The 25,422-nt window shown below is 34.2% G+C and overlaps 2 non-coding genes across 2 annotated transcripts; both read right to left on the reverse strand.

The window, feature by feature from the left end:
• Positions 1 to 2,031: 2,031 nt before the first annotated feature.
• On the reverse strand, positions 2,032 to 2,190 carry LOC126010289 (U1 spliceosomal RNA). Its single transcript, XR_007496380.1, has one exon. It is a non-coding gene; the product is annotated as a U1 spliceosomal RNA (small nuclear RNA).
• Positions 2,191 to 20,216: 18,026 nt separating this feature from the next.
• On the reverse strand, positions 20,217 to 20,325 carry LOC126009850 (U6 spliceosomal RNA). The gene has a single exon (XR_007496036.1). It is a non-coding gene; the product is annotated as a U6 spliceosomal RNA (small nuclear RNA).
• Positions 20,326 to 25,422: the final 5,097 nt, after the last annotated feature.

A 25,422-nucleotide genomic window follows, 5' to 3' on the forward strand; every position in this document is an offset into this window, starting at 1 on the left:
TTTTTGCTAAATGGTCATTTTTGAGAACATTGATTTTTCCAATCTATGAACATGGAAGGTTTTTCTATTTCCTTGTGTCTTCTTCAAATGCTTCATGAATTTTTTTTAAGTTTTCATGATAAAGATTTCTCACTTCTTTGTTTAATTGATTCCCATGTACTTACCAGTTTTTGACACTATTTTAAATGGGATAAACTCTGATTCCTTCCTTCTCTGATTAATTGTTTGTATAAAGGAACACGCCAATTTTTGTGTATTGACTTTGTAGCTGGCCACTTTGCTGTGGTGATTTATTATTTCTAGGAACGTTTTTGTGACTTTTTCAGGTCTTTAATATATATCATGTCATCAACAAGTAAAGATAGTTTGACTTCTTTTCCAATTAGGATCTTTTTTTAATTTCCTTCTCTTGCCAGATTGCTATTGCTAGAACTTTTAATACCACATTGAATAAGAGTGGAGACAATGATCATCCTTGACTTGAAATCAGGATGCTTTTAGCTTTTTACCATTAATAATAACATTGGCTCATTCTTTTTATAGATAGCTGTTGCTATCTAAAGGGAGTTACATTCTACTCATAAAAAGAGTGTGAAGGATTACCATCTCTTTGATATTTTGGAAGAGTTTAAGGATAAATGGCAATTATTTTTTGAATTTTTGATAAAACTCACCTGTAAATTTATCTGGACCTGGATTTTTATTCTTGGGAAGATTCTTAATTACTGTTACAATTTCCTTGCTTGTGTTTGACTTTAGGCTATCTATTTCCTCCTCATTCAGTTTTAGGAGATTATATTTACAGAAATCTGTCCATTTCTTCTAAGTTCTCTAGTTTTCTAGAGTAAAATTGTACCTCGTATGTTCTTATGATGTCTTGTATTTCTTGATGTTCTGTTGTAATCTCTTGGCTTTCATTTTTATCTGTTTTGAATACTTTATTTTCTTTATTGCCAATGGTTTGTCTATTTTGTAAATTTGAGAAAAAAAATAAAAAACCATCTTCTGGGTCTGGAGAGATAGCACAGCAGTAGGGTGCTTGCCTTGTGCGCAGCTGATCCAGAGCAGATGGTGGTTCGAATCCCAGCATCATATATGGTTCCCCATGCCTGCCAGGAGCAACTTCTGAGCACAGATCAAGGAGAAACCCCTGAGTACCACCAGGTGTGACCAAAAAACAAACGAAAATAAAGAAATAAAAATAAACAATTTCTGGTTTCATAGATTTTTTACATTGTTTTCTTGGTTTCTATGCTATTTATTTCTGCTCTAGATTTTTTTTTTGTCTACTGATTTTTATATTCCTTTGGTGTTACTTTTCCAGACATCTTAGGGTATGCCTTTATGTTGTTGATTTTATTTTATTTTTCTTTCCTTATGTAGACTTGTATAACTATGAATTTCCTTGTAGTTACTGCTTTTGCTGTGTCACATAGAATATGGTAACTTGTTTCTTCATTTCTATTAATCTCAAGCTCTCTTCAAGTCTATTAGAAGTTATTTTAAATATTTTGCTGGCCCTGTGTTGGGGCATAAATGTTTAAGAGTGGTATTTCTTCCTGATGTACATATCCCTTTATTATTAATAAGTTACACTCTCTGTCTCTGATAACCCTTTTAAGTCTAAAGTATATATATATATATATATATATATATATATATATATATATATATATATATATATATATCATCTAATATTAGTATGGCTACTAGCTTATTTAAGACAATTTTATGATTTCATTTTTCCTGACAGCTTTGCAATAGTACATTGTGTGGATGTTCCATAGTTTTGTCTTTTTTTATAAACTCATCTGTTATCTGATTCTTCAGTTATTTCCAGATACTGGCTATTGTGAACAGTGCTGCAATGAACATAGAAATGAAAAGAGCTTATATGCATTGTGCTTTTGGCCTCCTATTTTATATTCCTAGGCGTGGTATTGCTGGATCATATAGGACCACAATTATTAATTTATTGATAAATGTCCACATGGTTTTCCAAAAATCAACTAACAGTTTTCTTTTTTTCTTCAGGGGAGAGTGCAGACACAGTCCACCACTACCACAAATTTTGCAGTTTCCCACATTTGGGGAAATCACAGGGGTCAGCACATCCAGTGTACAATGGCTAAGCCTCATCCTGGGAAAACCACTGTTGTGATCATAATATTTCCCCTGCCAGGTAATTAAACTACTAACAGTTTTCTTAAGTGATATATAATATCAACTCAGATGTTCTCATAACTTGACAATCTATGTGATTGTCAAACACCACAAACTCATTCATACTCCATAGAAACAGTTTATCAGTGTCTATTACTGGACCTATTTTAACAAGTCTGGAGAAGGGAGCAGCAATTTAAACTACTTCTCTGAATTTGAACCCCACTCATATATTGCCCAACTTTGTCTCTTCTCAGTAATCCTAGACAAAGCTGTTTTAAAAGTGGAAATTTGATCCAAATTATACTATTTTACTCTCTTGGAAATATTACATACCCACTAAAAGAAGTGACATAGGACAAAAAGTACTATACTTGACCTATTAACTGAAAACCACACTGATAATATTCAAAAATTACTACCAATGAAATCCTACAAGCTGTAATGACCCTCTCTTTTCTGAGAAAATTTTAGCAATATTTATCACATACAGGCAATATTCTAGGAGTTTTATTCATATGTTGATGCCCTCAATCTTTATGAGGCATAAAATATGAAAAATTATAAAAGGTGAAGAAACTGAGGCACATAGCAGAGTAATGATTTCTCCAATTACCTAGTCTTAAAGAGTTGTAATTTTGAGCTAGAACTATTAAATTGCAAAGACCATTTTTCTACTTATTCCACTACTCCTTAGGGATTAAAACAAAACACTGGTCACTACATCTGAAGTATTGTATTATTATCACTGCTGGCATAAGTCACACAATATCAAGTACTGCTAATTCAAGGTTCACTGTATTTTGGAGATCAGTATCTTGACTTGAAGCTAATCAAGTAACTGCTTGACAGATGCAGCTACTAGCTCCTGAGGAACACGGAATGGAAAGGCTCATCCAGCTCCAAAGTAAACACATTATATTCTCATCCTAATTCTGTCTTTAAAGAAATTCAATGTGGTCATTCTCACTTGATATCTTATATCATATTTACCCTCAGGAATTCTAGACGAGCTATGATCAATCTCTCAACTTTGGGGATCTGTCATTATCATTGCTATTATTTTAGAAGATGTATTCAGGTGTCACCTGGAAACAAGAACTGGATGACAGCCAAAGATAGCATCATGCCAATGGACAATAGATTATTTTACAAAGCTATAAGCAGTAATAGTACCATTTTAAAAACAGGCTTAGTGAATGTATAGGAAGTAATGTGTCAATTGGCATAATTTACAGTGTAATCATTTTAATTACTGGGGTCTTTTAAGATGAATGTCTTTTCCATTACCAATCTGGCATTCTTGACTGGATATAATAAGAGTGGAAAGTGATGATGGCTTAACTGATCTTTACTCTCTATGATATACCCATATTGACTTAAGACAATGGTGCTAAAAGTGAGAAAAATCAGTATTTCTTAAATTTTGCATGTCAAGCAGTTTTTCTGCTTCCTCTCAGATACTTCCTAAATAGGCTGAGTCCCTTATTAATAGTTTTCCCCCTGGAATTTGTAAGTTGTCCAGTTTTCTGTGTTCATTATCTTAGCATTCACTGTTAAATGATGGAAACATCTGAGTGGTTACCAACTAAAGGTTCCTGGGTCACTGAGAACTCCACCACATCTATACTGAGGTCTATAACAAGGTCCTGAGAAGAGGCCTCCTCTCCTGAATTTAATGGTCTCAATATCTCTTCAGCAGGAGCCACCATTCCCAGAACCTACATCACTCACATAACCAGTGGCCCCAGATAGCATAGACAAATGTTACTTTCCACATTAGAACTATCATATTTACCACATAGCATCCAAATTAACCTTTCTTTTCTTTCTTGCTTCATCATGTTATCTGTTTGGCCCTACCCATTTATCAGCCTTCAGATGTGTTACTTTCCTGTAGTTCCAAGTTTTCTCTTATAAACAGACATACCCCATAATCATACATTGCAGACATGTCAGTATACATGCTGATTAGGCTCCAACTGGAATTCTCTTTATTATATATCTTATTATTGCTATTATATTATCATCAGCATCATTATGTTGTTGAAGATGGTGAACTGGAGTTTATTAGTTGTACTATACAATAAGATCTTACTGAGAAAAATTAGAAGTTTTCATTTTATCCACCTTGTTTCCCAAAGTAAAAGCATTCATAAAATATAGTGACTAATAAGGTGAATACAGAAATATTTTTAAATAGACACAGTTAATAATAATTACCTATTAAAGATGAGATGCATATTATAATACTTACACTGAATTTTTCTTCTTGCATGTACAAGTAGTTTGTTTTACATTTTAGAAAGAAAATAAATTCTAAACATTTATATGACATGATTTGTTCAACAGTTTAAAAGTCTGATTTCTAATCACACCTTTTTAATTCATTTAACACTTCACTTAATTGTGTATGTTTGGATAAAATCAAAACCAGCCCAGTTCAGTGTCTTTATGAAAATATAATATTGTTTTGAAAATATATTTTGCAGATGTTAAAGTCCAAGAACAAAATGAATGCTTAACAAATAATAATAATTTTCATTCTGACTGTTATTTCTCAGGAATTATAAAAACATTATGTTAAATGTCAGCATCAAAAACTGCTGTCAAAGTTACAAATGTCTGACAGATGAACTAATTCACTGAGAGACAGATAGATATTAAAAAAGATTTTTAAAGGGAAAGTTAAAAATATCTCATCACCAGTGCATTAATGTTTAAGAAAGCTATATATTATGACAGTATGCAAAATGATACTGCTCCATCCATATTTCTTTGTTCATTTTATTTCACCACATCTATTCATGGACCATTATTTTAAATAAAATGCTGTAACAGGGGCAGGAGAGATAGCACAGCAGTAGAGCATTTGCCTTGCACACAATCAAATCAGGATGGACGATGATTCGAATCCCAGAATTCCATGTGGTATCATGTGCAGAACAAGGGGTAACTCCTGAGTGTCACTGGGTGTGGCCCAAAAATAAAAAAAAAATGAATTCTGTAACATAAGCAATGAGAACGTTAGAAACAAAAGAGAAACATAAATAAAAGAAAGTTACCACCTTGTTTTCCCTTCTTCACTCTATACCTATGGATATTTCTATATTATTTATGTGACTCTTCTCTTTTTTTTTTTTTTTTTTTGGTTTTGGGCCACACCCGTTTGACGCTCAGAGGTTACTCCTGGCTATGTGCTCAGAAATCGCCCCTGGCTTGGGGGGACCATATGGGACGCCGGGGGATCGAACCGCGGTCCTTCCTTGGCTAGCACTTGCAAGGCAGACACCTTACCTCTAGCGCCACCTCGCCGGCCCCTATGTGACTCTTCTCATAATAACTACTGTTAATCATAGGTAACTACCTTGACAAATGCTATTTAAAATATTATTTAAAGTAAATTTTGAAGTCTGATAATAATATGAGAAAGCTCATTCTTTTTTCTTTGAGGAACAAATATATAATGGCCAGAGAGATCATACAGTTGTCAGAATGCTTATTTTGCACATGATCATTCATGTTCAATCCTATAATCCTCATCACCACATATGATCCCTCATTTCCATTAGAAGTAATCCCTGGTTGAAAAGTCAGAAGTAAACCCTGAGTGCCATGAAGTGTTGCAGCATTGCCCCACAAAATTCAAAACTTAATAATATGGGGATCTTTGTATTCAGGCAGTAATGGAATATAGTCATTTTGTACACCAAAAACAGATATTGGTACTAATGCAACCATTTTGGCCCAATAACAATTTTTTATAAAATTGAATGTATAATAAATATCTATCTGTAGAAAATTATATAGATCCAGTGTATAAAACTATAGTTAATATATAACAGTGAATCAAGTAGAAATGTTTCCTAATTTACTAGCATTTGAGAATGCACTAGACAACTGGACTCACACTAATTTGATAATATGTGTACATTTCCACATAAAATATTATTCAAATGTAGTGTTACAAAAGAAATTATCTCACAGTTTATATGCATGAAATAATTGAGAATAACTTATATGTGACCCAGAGTTTTTCAGAATATTAACATCAGATTGACAGCTGCATTTAACATGGAATTCACACTGCATATTCAAAGGGAAGGTCAAAAGTATACTTTTTTAGAATATTGTTGCAAACCAACCTTTCTTTTCTTTTTCATCAGTATAATATTTACTTGTGTATTTTTCAGTTAATATGAATTTGATCAGAAAGCTGTAATAGACTACAGAACATATTATGTTGCCACTCTCATGTGTGTATGTCTGCTCCTGATCAATAACTCATTGATTGAAATAAAAAAATTGTCATCCTGGAAGACAAACTTGAAAAAAATGCAAACAAAGGAGTTATTTATAGCACTTGTGTTGTAAAGCCAACTCCAGTTAAATCCCTGGCACTACATATGTTTCACGAAGCTCTGCAAGGAAGCATTCATAAACACAAACCAGGAATAGCCTCTACGTACTACTGGGTGTGTCCTAATCCCCCCAAAATATTGTAAGCAAAATTTATCATTTTTTCTTATACATAATTTATAGTCTCTAATAAAATATATTACAAAACAATAAATGTACCCATTATAAATATGCAAAATTAATTATAATTCAAGTAAGTTTATAATATATTCCAACAAAAACTATTTTAACTAAGTTCTTATCAGATTTTAAAATTTTAAGTAGAAAAAGTTCTCATAGATATAACTAAGCATGTGAATTCATGGATTTATAATTAAAGTTTGTACATATTCAGTATTATTATGCAGAAATTGAGCTCTGCTTGGTTAAGATTTTCTTTATAATAAAAATAAAGTTTAATTGTGCTACTATACAAAAACTTTTGGTCAGAAATGTTTTAATACAGTAAATATTTCAATGATCAAATACAATTTTTAACCCCCTGGGAATAAATGTGGGATATAAGCCTTTTCCACCTCACCTTTTTTTCACCACAACACAAATATAGTGGCTTAAAGTAACCACCATTTTATTGTTTCACAGATCTATCTATTAGAAGTTTAGCCTAAGGGACTGAGTGATATCACACTAGGGTATTTGTCTTGCAAGTCACCAACTTGGGTTCAATTCCTAGTATCCCATAGGGTACCCTAAGCATCACTAGGAGTAATTCTTAAATTCTTAAATTTTTTTCTTAACAAAAAAGACTAAACCCTGACCATCATTAGTTATACCCACAAAATAAAAATAAAGAAGTTAGCTGAAGAATAAAATGGCTTATCGATTCCTTGATTAAAATGTCATCACAAGGTTCAGATCAAGGTGTTAACATGATTGATATCTATTCCAGAGTCTATGGGGATAATAAATTTGTTTACATGCTTCTTCAAGGTGTTGAGTGAACTCAGCCTTTGTAGCTATAAGACTGAGACTACCATTTATTTTCTGGTGAGTAGTCAGAATATGGTCACAGAAATTAGTCCCAGTTCTTTCTGCACATGATCCTCTCAAATATACAGTCACAAAATTTAGTTTTCTGACTTAAGCCATAATAAAATCTTGCTTTTAAAACTTCATGTGATTAGAGTGAAGTCACCCATACAACCCAGTCTATAATTCTGTCTTAAAGTCAGCTATTTAACAACTTCTATTCTACCTGCAAAGTCTCTTTATATCTCAAAAGCCATGGAAGATAATATACTTCTGACATAGCAATGAAGATGTAGAGTGAACACTATGGAACCAAAACACCTCCTATAACATAAAAGGTGTAAGGGATTTTCTTTTTTTTTTTTTTTTTTTTTGTGGTTTTTGGGTCACACCCGGCAGTTCTCAGGGGTTTTTCCTGGCTCTGTGCTCAGAAATTGCTCCTGGCATGCACGGGGGACCATATGGGACGCCGGGATTCGAACCGATGACCTTCTGCATGAAAGGTAAATGCTTTACCTCCATGCTATCTCTCTGGCCCCGTGTAAGGGATTTTCTTTGCCACAGCAAATATTAGTTTTGTGATTTTAAAAGCTTTATTCAAATATTAAACATACTAATATATTTTTAGTATTTTACAAATAAATATTTATTTTATAATATATTTTAAATTTTAACTATTTTAATATAAAATATCAGCTTTTTTTGTTAAACTTTCACATTTGGAGCAAAAATTAAAAGTTACTGACAAAGAGTAGAACAAATAATGTCAATAAAAGAATCCTTCTTTTTTTGGAAGATCATAATTTGTGTTCTTCAATAACATTATGTGTTTTTAAACTATGGTTCATTCATTTTTCTTTCCCAAAGAGAATGCTTCCAAAATTACAAGGAGTAGCTGTCAGTCATTACACTGACTCCTGTTTATCTGACTGATCAAATTATTCAGTCTCTTCCACAGACTGCTGAAAAGGCAAGACATGTAAATGATGGTGCATTTTACCACTCCAGTTCTAAACGATCAGAGAAGACCACAGTAACCTTAGTGCAAAAAAAAAAAAATCCTGTACTCTACAGTTTGGAAAAAATTAAAATATGTAGTATTTGTAAGAAACTAGTGGTCTGGTGCCAAATAGTTTAATTCTACAGTAACTGATAGATCTGGTATATAATTAGTTAAGGTGTTAGCTTTCCCAATATTAATGAAGTACCTAGAAATTTTAAAACCTTTATCTCCGATATGTTAGCCTCATTTTTAAAGCATTTTGATCCATAAGGGTCAGTCCTCCAACTACAACCTATAAATAGATCTCCAATGTCTATGTACAAGTGGGTGTAAGTACCTATATAAAGGACTATGTTTGGCTACTCTGTATTGTACATAATCTCTGCCTATATTGTATGAAGTTTCTGTTATATATTATTTCCCCCTCGATTAGTTTACCACCTTACAAAATCCCCACTATTCTCTCACTCCCTCAATGCTGATCCATTATCTCCCCCTATATAACAAACCCTTTTTCCCTTCAGTTCTTAACTCTCAGGAACTGGGATCTTTCACCTGCCTAGCAAGCTGCCACCTGGCTCCCAAAGTGAAAGGACACTCTCTCATTCCCCCATCTCTCACCCTAGCAAGAAGCTGCAAACACCGCTCCTGCTGATTCATTCTATGTGACCCTTTTTTCTCCCACCTCCCCTCACTGTAGATTGTTACTTGCTACTAGATCTGGCTCCAGTACGACCCCAAAACCGTGAACACTATCTGACCCCTGACAAGCCATTTCTCAGACTCCACAAGACCCCTCTGTGGGATAAAAATGGGCCCTGGATTTTACACACACACACACACACACACACACACACACACACACACACACACACACACTATCTCAAAAGACTTAAAGGAGACAGATACCAGGGGAGAGCTGAGGCCTGATGGCAGTTGCCATTGTTGGTGCTTGGAGACTCAGGCAAGGAGCGACATGCATCTTATCTTCCACAGATACTGGGAGAGAGCTGAGGATGGACTACCTGCAGTTACCATGATGGCGTTTGGGGACTTGGGTAGGTATCAGCAGGTACTGGGAAATCTGAGGCCAGGTTACTGGCAGTCGCCATTGTAGTTATTTGGGGACTGCACCTTCTCACAGGTATCTGGAGGGAGTAGACCTGAGGGCGAGGCCAAATCTCAGTGACTACCATCATCATCCCCACCTAAGGCTGCACTCCAGAGTAGGGACCCACCCACATGCCACAGATGACAAAGGAGGACTGAGAACAAGGGCAGAGCACTCCAAGCCACCAAATGCAAAGAAATATGGGGAAACTAAGGAGACATTAGCAGCCAAGGATATGGAGAGAAATTCTAGCAAGTTTCCAAGTCCACCAAAATGCACAAGTCCAATAGATAAGTACATAAAAGTGGCAATGAAAGCGATGGGAATAGAAATCAAGGGATCACTAGCCAGTAAGTTCAAGAAATACATAGATGAACAATTCAACCAACTCAAAGATGAACTTTTACAGAAGATGAGATAATCCATACAAATAGAATTAAAAGAAATAAAAGATGTCTTAGCAAGTTATAATAGCAAAATTACACAGTTGGAGAATTGCATAGATCTTGAAAAAAAACTACGAATCAAAACTGACAAAGAATCCAATAAGGAAATAAGAGGTAAAGCATTGGAAGAAAATGTTAGGTATTTAATGAACAAAGACAAAAGAAATAATCTATAGATTGTGGGAATACCAGAAGGAAAGGTAATAGGGAAAGAAGAACAAGTGGTGAGGGAAATAATAGCAGAAAACATTCCCACCCTCTGGAAAGAGGCTCCAGTGCTAATCCAAGAGGCAAAAAGAGTCCCTAATAAAATAGATAGGCCCTAATAAACCAAAACCAAAACATACAGTAATCCAAATGGCAAAAAATGAGAAACATGAATTACTTAAAGGGGGAAAGACCATCAAGTATAAAGAAAGAAACATAAGAATCAAACCAGATCTCCCATTTGAAGCAATCCAAGATGATAGTGGAATGACATATTCAAACTACTGAATGATAGAAACTTCCAACCTAGAGTCCACTACCCAAAAATAAACTCATTCATATGAGACGGAGAACTAAAAACTTTCTCAGACAAGAAAAAACTCAAACAATTTGTACTAGCCAAACCAATTCTAAATGAACTACTCAACTCAAAGATGTATTACACAATCCAAAACCCTGATTGTAACAACAACCACTCTACGCAATAAATAGCACAACAACTGCTCTGTCAATAATCTCCTTAAATGTCAATGGGCTAAGTTTCCCCATTTAAAGACAGAATAGAGGGTTGAATCAGAAAACAAAAACCAAATATCTGCTGCCTGAAAGAAACACACACCTAATAGAACAGAATAGACACAGGCTTAGAATAAAAGAATAAAAATTGACCATTCAAGCCAATGAAAAACAAAAAAAAGTTGGGACAGCCAACACACACAAAGGGTCACTATTTACTGATGAGGGGAACACTAGACCAAGTAGTACTAGCTCTGGTCAACATTTATTCACCAAATGCAGAGGCAACAAAATATGTAAGACATTTGCTCACAAATCTAGAGAAACATATAGACGAAAAAGTGATACTAGTAGGAGATTTTAATACTCCACTATCGCCACTAGACATATCTACCAGGCAGAAAACTAGCAAACACATAAGAGCCCTAACAGAGAAATTAGAGGAAGTAGGACTAATGAACTTATACAGGGAAATCCACCCCAAGAAAACAGAATACACATTCTTCACAAGTGCCTATGGAACCTTCTCCAGAATAAACCGTGCTTTAGGATATAAATCTAAATCTAACTTGCACAAAATTACAAATGTAGGATTATAAGAAGCATTCTATCATATCATTATGCAACAGAGAAAATGTGGAGAAAATCCAACAGCTGTTGAAGGACATATTGGTTGTTTCCAGAGTCTTGCTATGGTAAATAATGCTGCAATAAATATAGGGGTAAGGAAAGTAATTTTGTATTGTATTTTTGTGGATATAGATGGATTTTATGGGAGCTCAATTTTCAGTTTTTGGAGAAATCTCCATATCACTTTCCATAAAGGTTGGACTAGATGGCATTCCCATCAGCAGTGGATAAGAGTTCCTTTCTCTCTACATCCCCGCCAACACTGCTTGTTCTCATTCTTTGTGACATGTGCCAATCTCTGTGGTATGAGGTGGTATCTCATAATTGTTTTGATTTGCATCTCCCTGAGGATTAGTGATATGGGGCATTTTTCATGTGCTTTTGGCCATTTGTATTTCTACTTTGTCAAAGTACCTGTCCATTTCTTCTCCTTATATTTTGATGGGATTAGATGTATTTTTTTCTTGTAAAGTTTTGTCAGTGCCTTGTATATTTTGGATATTAGCCCCTTATCTGGTGAATAGTTTCTCCCACTCATTGGGGGGCCTTTATAGCCTGGACACTATTTTCATTGAGGTGCAGAAGCTTCTCAGCTTAATATATTCCCATCTGTTAATCTGTGCTTTCACTTGTTTGGAGAGTCCAGTTTCCTCCTTAAAAATGCTTTTAGTCTCAATATTATGGACTGTTTACCTATGTATTATACCATATACCTTATGGTATCAGGTCTGATATCAAGGTCTTTAATCCATTTGGATTTTACCTTCATACATGATGTTAGCCGGGGGTCTAAGTTCAATATTTTGCAAGTGGCTAGCCAGTTATGCCAACACCACTTGTTGAAGAGGCTTTCTTTGCTCCAGTTAGGATTTCTTGCTTCTTTATCAAAAATTAGGTGATTGTATGTCTGGGGAACATTCTCTGAGTATTAAAGCCTACTCCACTGATCTGAGGGTCTGTCTTTACTCCAATACCATGTTTTTTTGATAATGATTTGTTTGTAGTACCATTTAAAGTTGGGTAAAGTAATGCCTCCCATATTCTTTTTCCCAATGATTGCTTTAGCTATACAAGGGTGTTTATTGTTCCAAATGAATTTCAACAGTGTTTGATCCAATTCTTTGAAGAATGTCATGGGTATCTTTAGAGAGATCACATTAGATCTGTACAATGCTTTGGGGATTTTAATGATGTTAATCCTGCCAATCCATGAGCAGGGTATGTGTTTCCATTTCCTGTGTTCTCTCTTATTTCTTGGAGCAGGGTTTTATAGTTTTCTTTTTATAGGTCCATCACCTCTTTAGTCAAGTTGACTCCAAGATATTTGAGTTTGTGTGGCACTAATGTGAATGGGGTTGTTTTCTTAATGTCCACAAAATGGGAACATTTTATGTGTATAAAGAAGTTCTTACCTAATAGGGATTAGAACCCACAACTTTTATGGTTCAAGGGCTCCTTTTACCCTCACCATTTATCATGGGGACTTGACTTAGGCCTCAATTGGTCAAACATCAACTGCCCAATCCCTAACTTTGATCCCAACCTTAGAATTGGCACAGTTTCTGGCACCTGCACCAGGAATCAAACTCCCCCTGGGCGATGCCCTAATACTGCTTTGACACCATATTGCTCCAGGGTAGGTTCATATGATATCCTAACAATGAGAAAATAGCAACAACTTGATCTAATTGCAGGTTGTCCTACTTCACTGTCTAACAGTGAGATGAAATCAGAAGATGCTCCATCCGAGGAACTGTGCAAAACACAAACTATCTAATTACAGAACACAAGCCCTGGGGAAGATCGCTCCCTGGATGCAGATTCCTGGGACCATAACGAAAGACATTGAGATTAGACAACCAATATGCCTGGATCCTGTAGTCATTCTTATGACAGTATTCTTCAGGGGTGGAGACACCCTGTATCTATTAAACCAAGAAAATTTTCTTTCTAATTTTCTCAATGTTTACTGTCCCTATGCAAAAATAACAATAAAGATAAAATAAATAATAAAATAAAATCCTTGCCATATTATGCCCTTGTTTTGTTTTGTTTTTATTTTTCTAATTTTATTTATATCTTTAGATAGGCGATCTTCCTTTTTTATAGAAACTTGGAACTTGAATCATTTTGTTCTTCCTGCAAATTGAGAAAAAAAAAAGTGGAAGGGACCTAGAGGCCAAGTGGTCTCAGAATCGAGTGGGAAAAAAGATCAGATTTAAATACCCAAGCCAAAATCAACAACAATAAAATCAAGAGGAGCCAGAGTGGTGGCGCAACTGGTAGGGCATTTGCCTTGCACACACTAACGTAGGACAGACTGCAGTTTGATCCTCCAGTGTCTCATATGGTTCCCTAAGCCAGGGGTGATTTCTGACTCCTGAATGTCACCGCGTATTCCCCTCCCCCCAAAAAAAACAATAGAATCAAGAGACCCAAACTATAACAAGCTAAACACAAAATTGACCTCTTACACTAGTAGTCCAGGAAAGCTAAAGGTAAAGATATGGGATGCATGCTGGAAATCTGTTTGAGGGAGGTCAACACTGGTGGGAGAAATGGTCCCAAGGTCACTATAAGCCTGAAATACAACTGTGAAAGACTTGTAACTCACAATGGTCTCAATAAAAAAATTTTAAAAATTGTTAGCTTTTGTAAACGAACAGGGTTTTGGCAGTGTATAAATGTCACAGCATTGCTCACTGCTTCTTTTTTTCACATCTTAATCAGCATCCTTGCAACTTCCTGGAACTGTTTATCCAGTAGTTTGAAATAATTCTTAAGAATGTTAAAAGACTACCTCAGACAAAATCCATCTTTCCTCAAACAGTTATCAAACAGATTATTTTTATACTAAAAGCACAATTTATTGTAAAGCATACCCAAGAATTTATCCACAAAAGACAAATACATCAGTGCCTTCTGCTTTTAATCTCAGTGCATTTGCCAAAATTTTAAATAAATATAGCAACATCACACACAGTGTCTTCTCAACATGCTCAGTGCATAAGGAGACTGAAAAATGGGACCAAGACATGATATATTTTTAGCTGAAAATATTAATAAGATGATTTTAATTAATATTGATAAATGGTATCATTATTGTCGCTTCTTGTCAAATACAAGTATAGCAAATGAATCTACTGCTGAGTAAGCTCGTTTGACCCAAACTGTCTTGCTATAGCACTCTACAGTTTACAATACTTCATTATAATCTCAGATAAAGGGTATGTCTCAAAGAAATTTTGTTTTCTAATGGTGCTTGACATAGTGAAGAGAGCACAAATTTTGAAGTCAGATATTAATTGGATTCAGGAGCAACCTAAATCTTTTACCAGGTATAGAATGTTGAAAAGTTCAATAAATTTTCATCAAATATTTCTCAAATATGCCTTAGCTTCTCATCAATAATAGGGGATTATTCATACTTCTCCTAAGTAAATATCACTTAACTAAATTAATCTAAATACTAAACATATAATAAAGTATATTTAAATACTTTAAATATAACGAAACATGTTTCTTTTATAGAATAAGAAGAGTAGACACCATCCATAAAATAAATTTGAATTGAATTAAAGAACTTGATATCAGATCTGAATTAATAAATTATATTTAAGAAAACATAGGTAGAACACTTCATGACACTGAAGTTGGAAACACCTTCAATGATTTAATGGCATTTGTCATGTGAATATAAGCAAAGATATAAATAAATGGGACTATATAAAACTAAGAAGCTTCTACACAGAAAAATACATAACAAAGATGTAAGCTTCAGAGATAGGAAGGGGAGAGAGCATGGGGAGGGTGAGAGGGAAACTGAGGACACTAGTGGCAGGAAATGTGCACTGGTAAAGGTTTTTGTATATTATACAACTGTAACTCAATCATGAATACTTTACCTGTGAAAAATTCTATTATGAATAACCTAGTAACCATGGTGTTTAAATTAAAAAATATCAAATGACCAGATTAAAAATTTACTGGGAGAAAATACCTGACCAACAGTTACATGACAGAGTTAATATCCCAAATATATAAAACAATGGTGTAATTTTACTATAGAAGAGCAAACAATTAGGTCAAAAATGTGGAGGGAAAATGAACAGAAACTTTCTCAATGAAAACAGATGGCAAATAGGTATAGAATAAATGCTTTGCATAACTGATTATGAGAAAAATGCCTGTCAAAACAGCAATAAAACATCATATCAATGAGAGTAGCACAAATCACAAAGGGCAAAAACACCTGCTGCATGCATGGATATGGGAAAATGAAACACTTCTCTTCTGCTATAGGAATGTTGACTAGTCCAACTTTTGAGAAACAGTATGGTCACCTCTCGTAAAAGATGAACTTGAGTATCCATCTAAACCCAGGAATTCTACTTCTTAGCATCTACACCAAGAACCCAAAAACTCTATTTAGAGAAGACATTTGAGCTCCTATTTGTGAAGCAGTATCCATAGTCTTCAGTGAATAGCCAGACTATTTGGAAACCCAAGTACCTAAGAACAGACTATTGGAAAAAGAAACCACATTATATGCACATAATAAAAAAGTATAAGAAATATGGGGCCAGAGTGGTGGCACAATGGTAAGGCATCTGCCTTGCCGGCCCTAACCTAGTATGAACAGCAGTTTGATTTCCCAGTGTCCCATATGGCCCCCCAAGCCAGGAGCGATTTCTGAGCACTTAGCTAGGAGTTACTCCTGTGATCACCGGGTGTGCCCCCCCCCAAAAAAAAACAAAAAGAAAATAAAGAAACGTATGCAATTTGATGCTATATCAGTTGTATCTTGAGAAAATTGTGTTACATAAAATTAATCAGAAGGAAAAGGACAGATACAGTAACCTTTCTCATTATGAGATGATAAGAAACTATAACAAAAAAAAATGCCAAAGGAAAAAAAATCTAAGGACTGACTTGCAGAATTGGTGATGGAATAGGAAAGGAGAAGTTGACAGGGGACACTCTGGTGGTATATGAGTATTGCACCATTATAGATATGAAGCTTTATCATTAACAATGATATCAATGACTAAAATAAAAATTTAAATTATAATAATGTAATTAAAGTATTGTATTATTTATCAAAAATGTTTTCAAAAATATTTATACATACCACTATTCATAGAAGGATTCAATATAACAGCTCAGAGTTGGAATCAATCTAAATGTCCAACAACAAACAAGCCTATCATCAAGATGCGGTACATATATAGTGAAATAGTGCTTTGAGTCATACAATTAGTTCCATTATGAATGGAACTGGAAGATACCATGTTAATTGAAGTAAGCCAGAAGAAGGATAAATACAGGATATTACTATATGCAGTATTTAGAATAATTGCATGGAAGAATATAATGGTTTAAATGGAGGCTGTCTACAATACTCTTGGCCTCAGAGAACAGTGAGAAGGAAAGAAATCGAGGGGAAAAGAAAGAAAAATGTAAAATAAGTGAACAGGGGTTGTGGGGATTCAGATACATTGTTGGTGTTAAAAAGGAAAAAACTAAACATCCAAACTACAGAGTCAACAACACCATAATCATGATATACAAACTTTAGGAACAAAACTGTTATAGGTGCCTGTCATGATGGTAGACTGGAGGGTGAAAGGTATGGATGAACTCTGGGGACACTGGTAGAAAAGAGATTGACACTGGTTATGAGGTTGGTGCTACAATATTATATGTTTAAAACTCAGCTATGAATAACTTTGTAAATAATAATACTTTATTAAATTTTAATTATGTCAAATAAAGGGGCCCAGGACAGAATTCATATTGATTTTGAGACATAATACTAATATATATATATATATATATATATATATATATATATATATATATATCATATCTCTGTGTCCCTCACATTCCTCTTTAGCAAATAAGTGAGAGAGGAAGAAGACTAAAGTCTGATATGATGCAATTTCCTTATTTAACAATTGCAATAATTTACACACAATATTTCTACAAGGCATTATGAACCAAGGGGGCTAATTTGTAGGTCTATCCACATTGAGCAAAATAGTCTGTTCAGGACAGTTCCCTAAGTAAGTATTTTACTCAAGACAGAGAATCATACATACTTCCTGCATGGCAAAATTATCTGTCTCTACAAACTCATCCACTCTAGAGTTTGATATGAGCAAAAAAGATGAGCGGGAAACATGGGAGTAAAAGAGGCTACTTTGAGATTTAACATAAGCTTCTTTTTCAGAAATTGTGAGACATGCAATTCCATCATAATGTAAAATTCAATAAACTGTTAGAAAATTCTGTCTTTAATATTGTAAAGTCCCTTAATATTTTATTAGTAAATTTTGTGTTAAGAAGTCTCTTGACCATTTTCCTCATTCCCAAAATTATTGCCATAGAAAGGAGTAAAAGTTGAAATATTTCAGTAGAAAGTATGGTACATGAGAACACACAAAGTAAAATTCCAAAGTATTTTCTTAATTTAAAAAGATTTAAGCCCAAAATTCCACAAGTGTTTTAGAAATATTTTCATAAGTAATTCTATAAATAGATGTCATATACTTAATACAGAATATTAAAATCTAGTTATTAAGTGTTGAAAATTTTTATACTTATTATAACTCAGGTTTAATCTTTATTGGATAAAATTAGTCATCTAAGTATATTATTCAAATGGCCTTATAAGTATATTCATCTCTTAGACATTTTGAAATTTAATAAATTTATTTTCCTTTCTTTTTTAAGTTGAGAACATACAAAATGAATTTAGAAAACTCATCATTTTAATAACTATGGACTCTATTAATAAAATATTTACTGATAAAAGATATGCTGACTTTATAGACATAAAAATGAGAGATGTCTTCTTTAGTGTTTTTTCTCTTTGCTTTTGTAGTTTTTTATAGTGGAGGAGGATGATTATAAGAACTAAAATCTCAATTATTAAGCTATAAACTTAAAACTTTTCTGAAGATGAATTCCCATATATACTTTCCATGTTATATTGCCCTTTCTTTGGTTTATTATTTTCCTAAAAGTCTGTGTATTTGCAGATGATAAGAATATATTTGAAGCACATTTATTATTTGCTGAACTGCAAAAAAACCATACTGAAGATCCAAATATATTCTTTGTCAACTATAGAGAAATTCAATATTGGATCCAATGGTCTTTTTATACCACAAAATTTAAAATTTTGAGATTTTTTTTCTCTTTGGTCATACCTAATCAAGGTCAGGCATTATTCTTGCTCTTCACCCTCTTTGGTGCACAGGGGGCAATATAGAATGCAGGCAATCTAACATGGGTCTATCACATGTAAGGCAAGCACCTACCCAATATCCCAGCCCCAAGATTTTATTTTCTTGTTCACAAATTATCTCCCTTCCTTTGTCAATGAAGACTAATTTTCTAAGATGAAAAAATTGGTGTCTAGAACTTAAAGAAAATATTAAACATGGAAGATAGTTATTGATAGTTTTATTGAAAAGTTAAATTATTATGCCTTAAACATGTTTATAAATATTTAACCTACTCAAGTGGTAATTGGCAGTTTTTATTTTTGCCCATATTCCTGGCAATCTATCATTTACTAGGATCAACAAGCCTAATTATTTATTATATTCCTGAACAAAGGAAAAAATACCAAAAAGATTAAAGTCATATTGAGATTGAGCATTAGAAAGTCTACATATTTTTAAGACAAATAATTTCAAGCTTATGACTAAAAACATATTATGGAGGTTTTTAAAGCATTTGTTAAAAAATACTAAAATCTTGGTTAAACAAAATTTTAGAATCACAAGAAGATTTAAAAAATTTAAAATGCTCAGCATCTCAACTACAAACATTCTTGTAATCATGGTGCTTAAATAAAGATCTATAAAAAATCAAAACAACAATGAGATATTTTGTACCAGTGAGGAAACAATATTAGAAATATTAGAAACAATTTGTGTTGGTGGGGATGTGGTGAAAAGGTAACTCTCATTCACTGCTAGTGGGAATGCTTCTTGGCCTAACCCCTCTGGAAAACAATATAGAGAGTTCACAGTAAATTCAGCATTGAACTGCCATTTGATCAGCAATCCCTTTTTGGGTATCTATCCCCCCCAGACAGAAAAGTATTCATCCAAAAGGACATATGCACATTGCTATACATTGCAGCACTCAGTTTGATATCTAAGAGTTGCAGTCAACCTAGAAATACAATAATAGATGAGTTGATCATGAAGATATCATACAGACCATGGAATCCTACATAGTAACAAATGATGCAATTATGTAATTCACTGAAACATGAATGGAACTTGATATTATGTTAAATGAAGTAAGCAAGAAGATGAATCAATATAAGATGATAATACTTATATTTAGTATTTAGAATAACTTCATGAATAAATGCAATGGCTTAAATGGGGTTCATCTAAAACACTATAGGCCCCAAAATATACTGAAGAGAAGGAAGTAAATTGAGTAGAGGAAAAAGACATATATAAAATAATGGGGAGCAGAGGCTAAAAGTACTCAGGTACATTGGTGGTATAAAGAAAGGATAAAGGGGCTGGAGAGATAGCATGGAGGTAAGGCATTTGCCTTTCATGCAGGAGGTCATCAGTTCGAATCCTGGAGTCCCATATGGTCCCTGTGCCTGCCAGGAGCAATTTCTGAGCCTGGAGCCAGGAATAACCCCTGAGCACTGCTGGGTGTGACCCAAAAACCACACACACACAAAAAAAGAAAGGATAAAACTAAATATCCAAACCACAAGAGTCAACAATAAAATCATGAGACCCAAACTTTGCACAGGGGCCATGCTAATCTTCTCTGTATCATTCCAATTTTAGTATATGTGCTGCTGAAGCGAGCACATGAGACCCAAGATTCAATAAAATTTAAAAAGGTGCATGTTATGATAGCAGACTGGGGCAGGATAGGTGAGGTAGTAGCTAATGGACTGAGGATATTGGTGAAGGGTGGTTGACAATGGTGTTCGAATTGTTCCATAAACATTGTATGTCTAAAACCCACTTATGAATAACTTCTTAAATCACAATGGCTTAAATTAAAATATATTTTAGAAAACAAGATTTTAAAGTATCTTAATATAAGTCCAGGTACACTATTTTAAAATATATATTATTGCTTACATAATGTTTGTGATAGTGGTTAAGTTTATAGTTTGATATACAAAGGTATTTCATACCACCAATACAAAGTGTCCAGGACCTTAAATCCTTATATCACCTCATCTAATCTAAGCTCCTTCCTCATCACTAATTGTTAATTAATTTAAACAAAATCAGTCAGAAAAAGAATAACAAATCATTTCATAAATTACACAGGTATATACAGTATTGAGCAATGACAAATCTTTGGGCTTGATTACAAATTTTACCATCAGATGTACCAATTAAAGTGGTTCTAAGTGCAATTGTACAATTCCATTCTTTGCCCCTGAGGTTTAATTTTGGCACACCTCCATGAACTTCTATTCTAAAGTATGAAAATTCTGAAGGCCTAAATTCAAATTTTATGACTATAACTTAGAAACAGTTATATTGAAAAGGGGTCCCAGTATTCTTAGCTTTTTCAGTGTAGTAAGCGTTGAGTGACCACAAATGCCAATACTTTCCAGATTGCTTTGATGGTTTGGTACATATATTCATGATTGTTCAAATCTTTTGGCATCATTTAAGTCTGTTTTATACTTAAGCTAAGAATATTTGCTACTAAAAAAAGAATATTTGCTACTATGACGTTGTTTTACTTTCATATGTTCTAAATTGACAGATCTAAAATTTGGTCATATAAAAAGTTCTTGATTCACTATTCTTTCCCCACTATAGATATTTTTTTCATAATATGCAGTAAGATTGCTTAATCTAATCTTTCTGGACCTTAATTTCATTTGTGAAATTTGATTTCTGACTATATATTTTTTTGGTTTTTGAGCCACACCCAGTGACACTGAGGGGTTACTCCTGACTGCATTCAGAAATTGCTCCTGGCTTGGGGGACCATATGGCATGCAGGGGGTCCATCCTAGGTCAGCCACATGAAAGGCAAAAGGCCCTACTGTTGTGCCAACACTCTGGCTCTGATTTCTAACAATTATAGTGTTTACTTCTAAAGTGTTAGTCTCTATGAATTTTTTACATTCTATTGAAGTTCAAGGTAGTTTTCTCTCTCTCCTTAAAGACATAAAATGTTTAGAAAACTTAGTAGTAGAACTGTACTATATTTAATTTCACTATTCAAAACTCATTACTTTTGAAGCTGTTACTATTAAATCAAATAACAACCCTCATGTGATTAAGAATTTTTTTTAAGAAGCAGACACAGAAAAGCAAGAAAAAATTCTTTGCCTCTCCTAAAGCTGGAGCCAATACCAAAACTTTGGAATCCAAGAATGTATTACTAAAAGGCATCCACAGCTACAAAAGAATATCTGAAAGTCACGTACCTTCTAAAGACCCCAAAATACTATTACTGAGAAGGCAACCCAAATATCATTGGAAGAGCTCTCTCTGAAGAAACAAGCTTGACCACTATTGTCATCAAATTTTCTCTGACCACTGAATCAGTCATGAAGAACACAATCTACTTTTATTCATTGTGGATGTCAAGTCAAAGAAGCCTCAGATTAAGAAGGCCATGAAAAAGCTCTATGACATTGAGGTGGCAACATCAATACTCTAATTAGATCTGATGAGGAAAAGAGTGAATATGCCTAACTGAATAGATATTCTGGATGTTGACAAAACAGTTACATCATCTAACAGTCCAGCTGGCTAATCTTAAATGCAATTTATTTCACCATTTAAAAAATAACTGGCCTTTTGCAGAAATTCTCTAATTTTGATCAATTTATACATGAAAATAGAACATAAGTCCCTTTTTAAGTATATTTATTTTAAATAATTTAACAGCTAGTCTTTACTTTTTTACCATAATGGTGTGAAACTACAATAAATCACAAAAAGAAAACTGAAAAGAACTCAAACTTCTAAAGGCTCCACAATATGCTTCTAAAATAGTATTGGATATGTTAATAAATCAAATGGTAAATTAAAAAAAATTCTTAAAAAGCAAAGGGGAGAGGCTGGAGAGATAGCACAGCAGTAGAGCATTTTGCCTTCCATGCAGCCAACACAGGACAGACCCCAGTTCAATTCCTGGCAACCTTTATAGTCCCCTGAGCCTGTGAAGAGCAATTTCTGAGTGCAGTCAGGAGTAAACCCTGAGCGCCACTGTTGTGACTCCCCACATAAAAATCAAAGGAGAAAAAACAAGACAAGCTTTCAATCATTTAAGATTGAGCAAAAGTAGTATTAAGAGGAAAATTCATAACAATAGAAACACACATGAATGAAGAAAATCCTCAAATGATTTAGCATAATATTATGATGACTGAGAAAAAGAATAAAGCCAAAGTAAATAATAAAATTAAAGAAAAAATAAATAAAAACTGAAAGAATGATGCAATCCTTCGATATAAGTTGGTTATTTAAATGGATGAAATAATTGTTTAGAACTTTTACAATTTATAAAAGGAAAAAAGATAAAGCGTTATATCAAAGAATTAAAAATAAGAGGCAAAGTTCCTACAGATATCACATAAATTTCACATTAATAACAGCCCAGGAGGAGCATAGCATATTTCATGGCAAAATTGATTAGAAGACTAGCAAGCGCAATGGATGTTGAGCTGGAATCTTCCAGGTACAGATTTCAAGTCTTTAAAATATTAAGTGACTGAGATTAGAACAGACCTAACAGGAGAGTTTCAGATAAACCTTCAGATTTGGCATATGCCTTAATCCCTGTAGTATCACAGCAACACTAGAAAGCCATTGTAAAAAAAAGAAATTGACATAAGATTGCAGAAGGTAGCAAATCACTGATAAAATCAGGATGAGAACCTTTAGGAGGAAAGCTTCTTACTTCCCATAAAATGTCTGTCTTAATTTTAGGAGGACTAGGGAGCAGTTTAGTAACCAGTGTTCATAGAAACTGGGGCTACTTCCAGATGTATTTGACTCAACTGTGTAAAACCTGATATTGAATATGCAGGTTCTTAATTCCCATGAGACCCAAACAAGTTTGGTGGCACTAAAGATTTATCTAGCTGTACTAGATAGTATTCAGGGAACCAGGAACGCAGGGGACCAAATCTGGGACTATATGTGTGCCAGACATGTGCAGATTCTTTAAGTTATTGTTCTCTCAATATTTTAACACATATATATTGGGCTTGAAAATCTGCCAACTGCTCTGGCCTCATTTAGCATTCAGACCACATCTGAGTTAGAATATATGATTGCAAAACCTAAATAAAAAGCTTTGAGGCTTTTTCTTCCCACTCCAGTTTGTTATAAAATAGTAGAATAAGATAACTTTATTTTTTAACCTAAGACTTAGGCATTATAATTATAAAATATACCCCAATGACCTCAACCCAACAAGTGCTTCCCTCTGGGATACGCTGGTTATTTCCTGCTATATCTATCTAAATAACACCTTTAAAAACATGCATTTGCTTAAAATGTCCTTGGCTTTTGAATTAAGCTAAGTTTTTCTTAAGCTATTGAAATGAACTACACAATCTAAAAGGGTCTTGAATTCATATGGTACATCTTGAATAACAGGTGTACCATATGAATACAAGCACAGAAGAGAAACGTCTTTTGGGCTAAGGAGCAAGGCCAACTGCATAACCAGAAAAAAAATAGAAGCAGAAGAATTAGAAACATTCTCTCACCTCAAGAATTCAATGAGCAGGTAAAGGAGACAGCCAATACCCCCACAGAACCAGTGCCCTGTTGGCCATATAGACCATATTTGTTCTACCTACCAATGTGTTCTGGGGGTAAAATGATAACTCAATTCTATCTCCAACCCACCAGATCGATGAAATTTGACTCAAAGTTGACTTTGATCTTCTCAAAGTTACTTATAAGCTTGAGGTGCTATCATTCCCAGAGAAGGATAATGAACTATCATTTTTTTGTTTGTTTAGAATGGCAAGAACGTACAAGGAAACACAGTATCTAGGAAGAAATTACAGGGAGGTCATGAAAATAAATGGGTCCTAGTCACTGAAATCTCCTAATGTTAAAAAAGATTTCTACTAGGCTCTTAAACTGTGTTTCTCTTTCAGAACATACAGGTAACCTATACTTACTTCCAGATCTCCCTGAGCATGTTGCAGCACTTTTCTGGGTGTTCATCAACTAAAAGTAGCAAGAATTTTTATATACCACTTGCAGCTGCATCCCACAGAAACCTCTCCACATACCACATGCTCTCTTGCCTTTTTCCTCCTGTACAATGCTGTGGATGATCCTTTAGATGCTTGCTTTTCAGCATCTGATCCCTAAATCTGCAACACTAGCATAACCTGGTACTCATTAGAAATGCAAGATCTTATGTTCCATCTCCTGTTCCACCCAAAATAGAACCTGCATTTTAATAAGCTCCCCAGGTGATTCAAATATCCATAAAGATTTGAGGCTCAATAGGCTAGACTTCAAAATAATAGGGTAGCAGGATGAAAAATAAAAGCATGAAGCCTTGAATTATCACATGGAAAAATACCATGAACTGACTAGAAACATCTGCCTAGGATTCATTAATTACTGGGAAATAAACAATATTATGAACCATTCTATAATTTTGCACAGAAACACATTCTTTTCGTTTCACACAGATGAATTTGCTCTAATGAAGACAACAAAGCTTATCTGTTCCCACACATCTGAGCCTGTACTCAGCCCTGTTGGAAGCTAAATTTCAGCTAAACTCTCAGAAGCAGCTTGAACTAACCAAAATATGACAAATCTTTGCCCAGCTCCAAAATAAGGGGTCTTTTGTGTAGTTGTTTTTCACTAAGCAATAACTTGTGCAAAACAAACACAGGGTTGTTCACCCCCCCCCACATATTTCTAAGTCAAGCTTTCTTATCT

This window comes from Suncus etruscus, chromosome 5, assembly GCF_024139225.1.
Source record: "Suncus etruscus isolate mSunEtr1 chromosome 5, mSunEtr1.pri.cur, whole genome shotgun sequence".
Classification (NCBI taxonomy): domain Eukaryota; kingdom Metazoa; phylum Chordata; class Mammalia; order Eulipotyphla; family Soricidae; genus Suncus; species Suncus etruscus.